This window comes from Haemaphysalis longicornis, unplaced genomic scaffold, assembly GCF_048455015.1.
Source record: "Haemaphysalis longicornis isolate Haplotype H1 unplaced genomic scaffold, Haemaphysalis longicornis Haplotype H1 scaffold_8, whole genome shotgun sequence".
NCBI classification, from domain to species: Eukaryota; Metazoa; Arthropoda; class Arachnida; order Ixodida; family Ixodidae; genus Haemaphysalis; species Haemaphysalis longicornis.
Window position 1 is genome coordinate 125,729,417 of NW_027526445.1, and position 7,301 is coordinate 125,736,717.

Genomic DNA, 7,301 nt, shown 5'->3' on the forward strand with positions numbered 1-7,301 from the left:
CAACTCATCCCCAAATAACATACTAAGGCATCACACAGCACTACAAGCTGAGTAAGCAAGAGTATCCTCCTGCGCACCCGTCACTCACCATGGAATAGGAGCATAAACTAGGGTTTTTGCTGACAAACACGTTACCACACTTATCTAAACTTCACGCCATCAACCCCACCCTCTACAGCAACACCTGCTCACACTGCCTTGAGATCTGCACCCTGTACCACATGGTCTGGGCCTGCCAGAAAACCTCAAATGTTCGCCCAATACCCAACCCTTCCCATGAGCAGTGGGAAAGAGAACTGGCCAGCTCCAGCAGTGAAACCCAGATGCGGAGTGAAACTCAACGTGCGGAGAAAGCAGCAAGCTCCAACGGGATCCTGAAATGAGGAATCCGACCACGTGCTCCCCCTTTTTTTGCAAAATAAAGTTTACTCTCTCTCTCTCTCTCTCTCTCTCTCTCTCTGCCCGAGCTGATTGAGATGGCAGGGAACGAGCTGCTGCATCCGGGGCTCTTGATGGATTTCCGGCCCTCCCCTTCCCAAACGCCCACTATTTCTTACAGAGCTAAGGAGGTTGCTATTTGTGCCCCCTTAAGCGAAAATGTAACCGCCCAGACCGGCCACGACATGAGGTAGTAAGAACTTCGAACGAAAAAGTGCCGCCTTCTCCCTGAAATTAGTCAACACCAAACAACCGCACTCTTTTAGGCCCACATCTGAAGCCACAACGATATGAGACATTTGAGACTCTTGCTCCTTGGCTGGCCTTCAGTGCTTAAAAATCACAAATAAGTAAACACAGCAACTCTGTTCCAAAACGCTCCAGTTACCCTATCACGTCGTACATCTTAACATCTAAACGCAGACTATTTTTATCATATCCTACTCAATAGACTATTTAGGCCTACTGCAGGGCGAATGGCTCTCCCATTGACTTCCAACAGCTTCTGTCCTGCTCCGTTTGGGTCCACTGCTGCCCACCGAACTTGATCCCTCCATTGTGTTATTGGCCTTCCCCTTCTAGACCCATGTCTTGGTATCCACTCTGCTACCCTTATTGTCCACCGGTTGTCGCGTCGTCTCACTGCATAACCAGCCCATTTATTTTTCTATTTCAATGGCTTGTCAACGCGAAACGCGTCGGGTGAGAGCGGCTTCCTCTTCATATGATTTCGTATGAGCCTTGCGACCTGGCCCCTGGGGACCAGCCGAAGCTAAAGGTCCAGGGCGGGGCTGAAAAGCAACATCTCCCACTGCTGGCAGGGGAAAAAATAGAGTTATTAGGTGAGGACATTGGAATGGGGGGTAAGTGTTCTAGCTGAAATCACACTCTACTACCACGTTGCGGACACCTAGCTGTTCATATCCTTGGGCAGCTGTTCTCGTACTGGTTGGGGACACGCGGTTGAGTAAGCGGGGGTGATAGAAGTACACCGCTTGCATGTGTCTACACATTAATTGCTGTTGCTGAGTGACTTTGGGGTGCAGACAGGAAGTGTATGGCTGTCCTCACGGTAGCACGCCCGTACCTCCCTCCTGACATTTATAATCTTCCACGACAATTGGCGGTACGTCAATGCGTCCGCCAATTCACTCTTCATCCGCCAATGCTCTTCACTCTCCAGGAGCGTGTTGGCAGCACGAGCCGTAAGCTCATGCCCGCCACCATGGTGAGGCGGATTCATGTTCTTCGGGAGAGACTTCATCTTGATTGCGTCCTAGCCATCGGTCCGCAAGCTGTTCCTATTTCCCTGCTCTCCCGCGCTCCAGCCGATTCTTTTCAGTACCCGCTGACCCGCCTACGTCAACTATGATGTCATCTACTCGAGTTTGTTCCCTGATCCAGGAAACTCGTTTCCTGTCCCTACGTGTTACTCCTATCGTCATTCGTTCCATGGCCCGTTGAACCGATCTAAGTTTGCTTTCCATTTGTTGAGTGAGGGACCAAGTTTCTGATCCGTAAGTCATAACAGGCAGTATGCACTAGTTGTATATTTTTGTTTGTAGCGCGACAGGTAAGTTATTTCTTAATCATTTGGGAGGGCTTGCTGAGTGCTTCCTAGATCATACCCATTCTTCGCGGAATTTCCCTCTCCTTGTTGGGGTCAGCACTACCCATCACTCCGAGGTAGTTATATTCTTGTACTGCTTCTAGCGCTTCATTTCCTAAGCTGAAGAGGGCGCTTACGGCATGCTTATTCGTCATTTAGTCTCTCATATTTATTCTTAGACCCACAGCAAAGTTTTTTGAATAGTTCCTCAAGCGCATTTTGCCCGTGCTCTGCAGCCTCACTCAGCAATACTATGTCATCTGCAAATCTCAAATGACTGAAGTATTTGAGATTTCGAACCCTGGGTTTTCCTAGTCGAGCTTTCTTAATACAATAGCGCAAAGGACGGGACGAAGCAACACGGCAAACAGACGGGCGCTACGGGCACCTTTTGAGTCTTTACGCATTCTGAAAATAGTGCAGCAAGCTTTTCCGGTACTACATCTCCTACCTCCTTCAAAATATCCGCAGTCATGCCATCGTCGCCTGCAGCTTTTCTCTTTTCATGCCCTTGAGAGCACATCCTTCTCTGAAGGTTTAGATGCCGCCTTCATTAATGCCTCCATGTTGTACGTAATGTTGCCCTGCTAGTATTTGAGTGCTTACATTGTCTTTGCGGATGGCCAGCTTCCTGTTAGTTGCTTTTAAACTTCCTCCTGTTTGCAGCGTTTTCTCGATCACTGCCATGCTGTAAGCACGAATGACGTTTGAGTTACTTCAGTTAATCAATTAGGCAGTTCTGCTTACTCAATTTGACACTTTGACGCTTTCATGTTCTTAGATTTAGCAATTAGTTCCTTCGTGTTCTTAGTCAGTTTTCCCATTTCTTTGCTACACGCTGCTTCACCCACAGCTGCTCAGATTCTGTGATTGCTGTTGTTTGGTTGTCATTTAGCCTGTCTACACTACTTCATTGTCATCGTTTAGACGAGAAAATTTGTTCAGGAGAGTTACCTTAAACTCCTTCGTCCTGGCTCTGACCGACTCCGTGCGGGTTTCTTACTTTTCACGAGTTTCACCCTTTCTCCTTTGAGATTCAGGCTTACTTTGCATCTAACCATCCTGTCATCGCTGCACCGAATATTACGTATCACCTGTACATCTTGCACACTACCAGGGTTTTCACTTAAAAAATGAAGTCAATGTCGTCGTTGGTTGTACGATCGGGACTTTTCCGTGCCCATATCCTATTCTTTCGCTTGTAGAAGAATGTGTTCATTATATTACTTCTTCCCGCAAATCCTACAAGTGTATCTTTCGGCCTGTTGCGATTGTTTATTCGAAACTTTCCCAATAACCTTTCCCCAATTTCCTTCTTATCGTTTTTTGCGTTATTGTCACCCAACACTGTTGTGAACTGCGTTATTCCCTACTTCGTTGCTAATTCCTCGTCCTCGTAGAAGCTATCTACAGCTTCATAATCATAGCTGGCTGTTGGCGCATAGGATTACACTATCTTTGACCTGTTACGCTTATTTAGCTTGATCCCAACGGCTTCGACTCTTTCGCTAGTGTTGAAGAATTCGTATACGTTGCCTGGTTGTTCTTTATGGATTAAGAATCCCACTTTGTGTTCTTAATTCTAATGGAGTCCTCTGTAGCACAAAATATGCCCGCTAGATAGCTCCATAAAGCCCTCTCCTGTTCTTCTGACTTCACTTAACACTCTGATATCCCATTTAATGTCTGAGAGTTCCTCTAGTAGTACAGCTAAGCTTCCTTCGCTAGACAGGGTTCGTGTGGTGAGCGTTGCAGGGTTAAGTACCAAAGGCACGCAATCAGCACTCGCTCACCAAAAAAAAAGACCTGGCCACCCTGCAGTAGTATTTGGCTGACAGCTCTTATGACTTTCCAAACCAAATCTCGGCACGAAGTCCCGAGCAGCTGTACAGTACCCAATCACGACGCCGGTCAGGCCAGCGCTACAGCTCAAGGTGCTAAGAATCTCTGGGTCCGAAGAGGACACCTTTGGAACTTGTTGAACCAGAACCCGAAAACCGGAACCGAAGCAGTATTTTTGCCGGAACTGAACCCGAGCCCGAACCGTTACTCTTTGAGCACGCTGAACCCGAACCGGAACAGAATCGAAAAAATAAATAACGGTCATTTAACGACTAAACGGTTCAAGCACCCGTTGTTGAAGTTGCGCATTCAATGCCATTCAGCGCTTTTTCTTTCACATACCATCTACTTCGTGTGCCCTCTGCACTTTTCCCTCTTTACCAATGCAAGCACTATCAACGCCGTCTCTGTAGCCGCAACAAGGAATAGTAATGCGCGCCAATGTAGCAATGGCATGTTGCTGCTGGAAGCGCGAGAAGAGTGCGAGGCTGACCAAACGAATTATTATCGACAGCTTGCATGCGATATGAAATGACTCTGCCCTTCCCTCGCTGCGACTTCAAAGTATCAGGCTCCACTGCACAACGGTCGAGGCTTACACCCAAAGTGCGGAAACGTTTTTCATTTCACAATTTGATTAAAACGTTCGCACGCCTGGAAAGTGTAAATACTTGACAAGTGTGACCCGCAGGAGTTGCTGTTTGCTGCTGACCAGAATTATGCGGGTGCGATCACCGGCCCCTGCGACCGTTTCTCTAATGTAGGCAGAAAACGAGAACGTTCATAGGTCAAGAGCTCTGCCGCCCGGCAACATAAGAGAGAGAGAGACTTTATTGCGTGTCCAGCAGAGTGAATAAGGCCGTGGGGGTCGGCCCCGATCCCGGGAAGGTAGAGCCCGTAATGGCTTGCGCCACCGCAGGTCCTTCCCGCTGTCGAGTCAGGGCTTCCTCCACCTGCCGGACGGCCTGGAGTTGTGTGTTGTAGTCTGAGGAGATGATGGCTTCTCGCACTTTTGGTGGCAATTCTTGTGCTTCAGAGTGTGTTTGTAGGTGAGTGCAATCGTTGAGGATGTGCGCTGTCGTAGCGGGGGCAGTCTTGCAGATGATACAACGGTCGGTGTTGTATAGCGTTGTGCAGATGTATCTGGCGAGCACGGGTGTCAGGATCGAGTCCGTCTGTAGCTGGCGGTATAGCACGCCTTCGAGGCGCGTTAGTTGCGGGTGTGGGGCTGGGAGTCGCTGCCTGTTGTGGCGGTACCATCTCAGGATGTCTCCGTACGTCTCCAGTGGTGCTGATTCGCTCTATTCGGCTCTCAGTTGGTTGTTCCGATTGCGGTCCGAGTGTTGGCTGGTGTGCGCCGCGAGGTAAGTCACTCCTCGCTCTGCGTTGTCAGCCTCCTTGTTCCGGTTACGGATCCGCCCCTCCGGGTCGAGTGGTCCCACGTGTGCAGAATACCAACCGGCGGACCGGCAGCTACACAAAGGCCGCGCCTGGAACCTCTTACGCCACCTACTAGACGAGTCCAAGAGCAAGGGGACGCAGCGACACTCGCTCCACAGAACACTGCACAAAGCAATCAAAGATCAGGGTGAGGCCGAGTTGCGCAAAAGCCTTGACGCCAGATACCTGCCGTCCACGACACGGACCCCACTCCCTGACTACACCGGTACGGACAACCCCCAATTCGACGCCGATATCGAGGAATGGGAAATCAGATCCGTATTACAAACGCTCAACTGTAGCTCTGCAGCCGGGCTAGACCGCGTCACAAACAAGGAGCTCCGCAACCTGCCGGACACGACAATCGCAGCCCTCGCCAAGCACTACAATGCCTGCTGGCGCGCAGGCACCTTACCTAAGGCCTGGAAGACAGCGAAAACAGTCCTCATACCCAAGCCCGGCAAGCCCCCCACACACCGACAACCTCCGACCCATCTCGCTCACGTCATGCGTCTGCAAAGTACTCGGGCACGTGCTGATGAACCGATGGAAGAGATACCTCGTGAACAACGAGCTCTACCCCCATACCATGATCGGATTCCGGGAAAAGCTGAGTACACAAGACGCCATGCTCCTCCTGAAGCGAGACACTTTGGATCGCCTGCCGGGGTGCCGGGACACCTGCGCTGCTGGGCCTGGATATCCAAAGCGCATTCGACAAGATACACCACAAGGCCATCCTTGAGAAAGTATCGGCACTCCACATGGGAGCGCGAGCATTCGCCTACATCAAGGACTTCTTAACAGAACGCACCGTTACCATGCACGCCGGCGACATCGAGCTCACCTCCAAGACCCTCGGCTCTGAAGGCATTCCCCAAGGCTCGGTCATCTCGCCGCTCTTATTCAACTTGGTCATGATACGGGTAGCCACGGCCCTGCACACGGCTCCCGACATCCGGCACACCATAAATGCCGATTACATCACCATTTGGACAAGAGGCGGCAGCGACGGTAAGACCGAAAATGCACTTCAGCAAGCAATACAGGCGGTCGAGTTCATCCTCGAGGGCACAGGACTCAAGTGCTCTCCTGCGAAGTCTGAGCTGCATATCCTACCACCAGGATCAAACCAGAAAGATGGCAACGCCGCAGCCAACATAGCATTACATACACGCGACGGCGGAAGCATACCCCAAGTCCCCCAAATCCGCGTCCTCGGCATGCACATCGAAGCGCACAGACGCAACGGATTCACAGTCAACAAGCTCCTCAGCAAGATCACCGCGGCCACGCAGCTGATCCGACGGGTCTCATCGAGACACGCCGGCATGAAAGAAGTACATTTACTGAGACTCCTGCAGTCTTTAGCTATCAGCTACGTCGCCTACATAGCCCCGTACCACAACTGGAGCAAGGCCGAGCGTGAGAAAATTGACGCGGCAATACGCAAAGCCTACCGAACAGCTATCGGCCTCTACCAGCACTCACGCACAGACTGGCTCCACGACCTCAAGGTCCACAACACTCTGGCAGAAATAGCAGAAGCCCAAAACACGTCCCAGATAGCCCGGCTGTCGACCAGGCGCTCTGGACGACACATCCTGCAACAAGTGAATATCAGGCCCCGCAACCAGCCCGCCGAGGGCACGACCACCCTATCCGAACCCATGCTCAGACTCCTACGAGTCCGCCCACTTCCCAAGAATACGAACCCGGAACACCATCCAGAACGCCGGCTGTCTAGAGCCCGATCGCTAGCCTCCACGTACGCCGCGGATAACACCGCATACTACGTCGACGCAGCGGAAGACCGCGCCCGGCCCAACAGTCGCAATCGCAGCATCCGATGGGACAATCTGCACGACCGGCAGCTTCTAGGCCATGGACTCGCATCACGCAGAAGAGCTCGCGATCGCCCTCGCCGTGGCCGACCCTCGAGTTAGAACGATACTCAGCGACTCAAGAACAG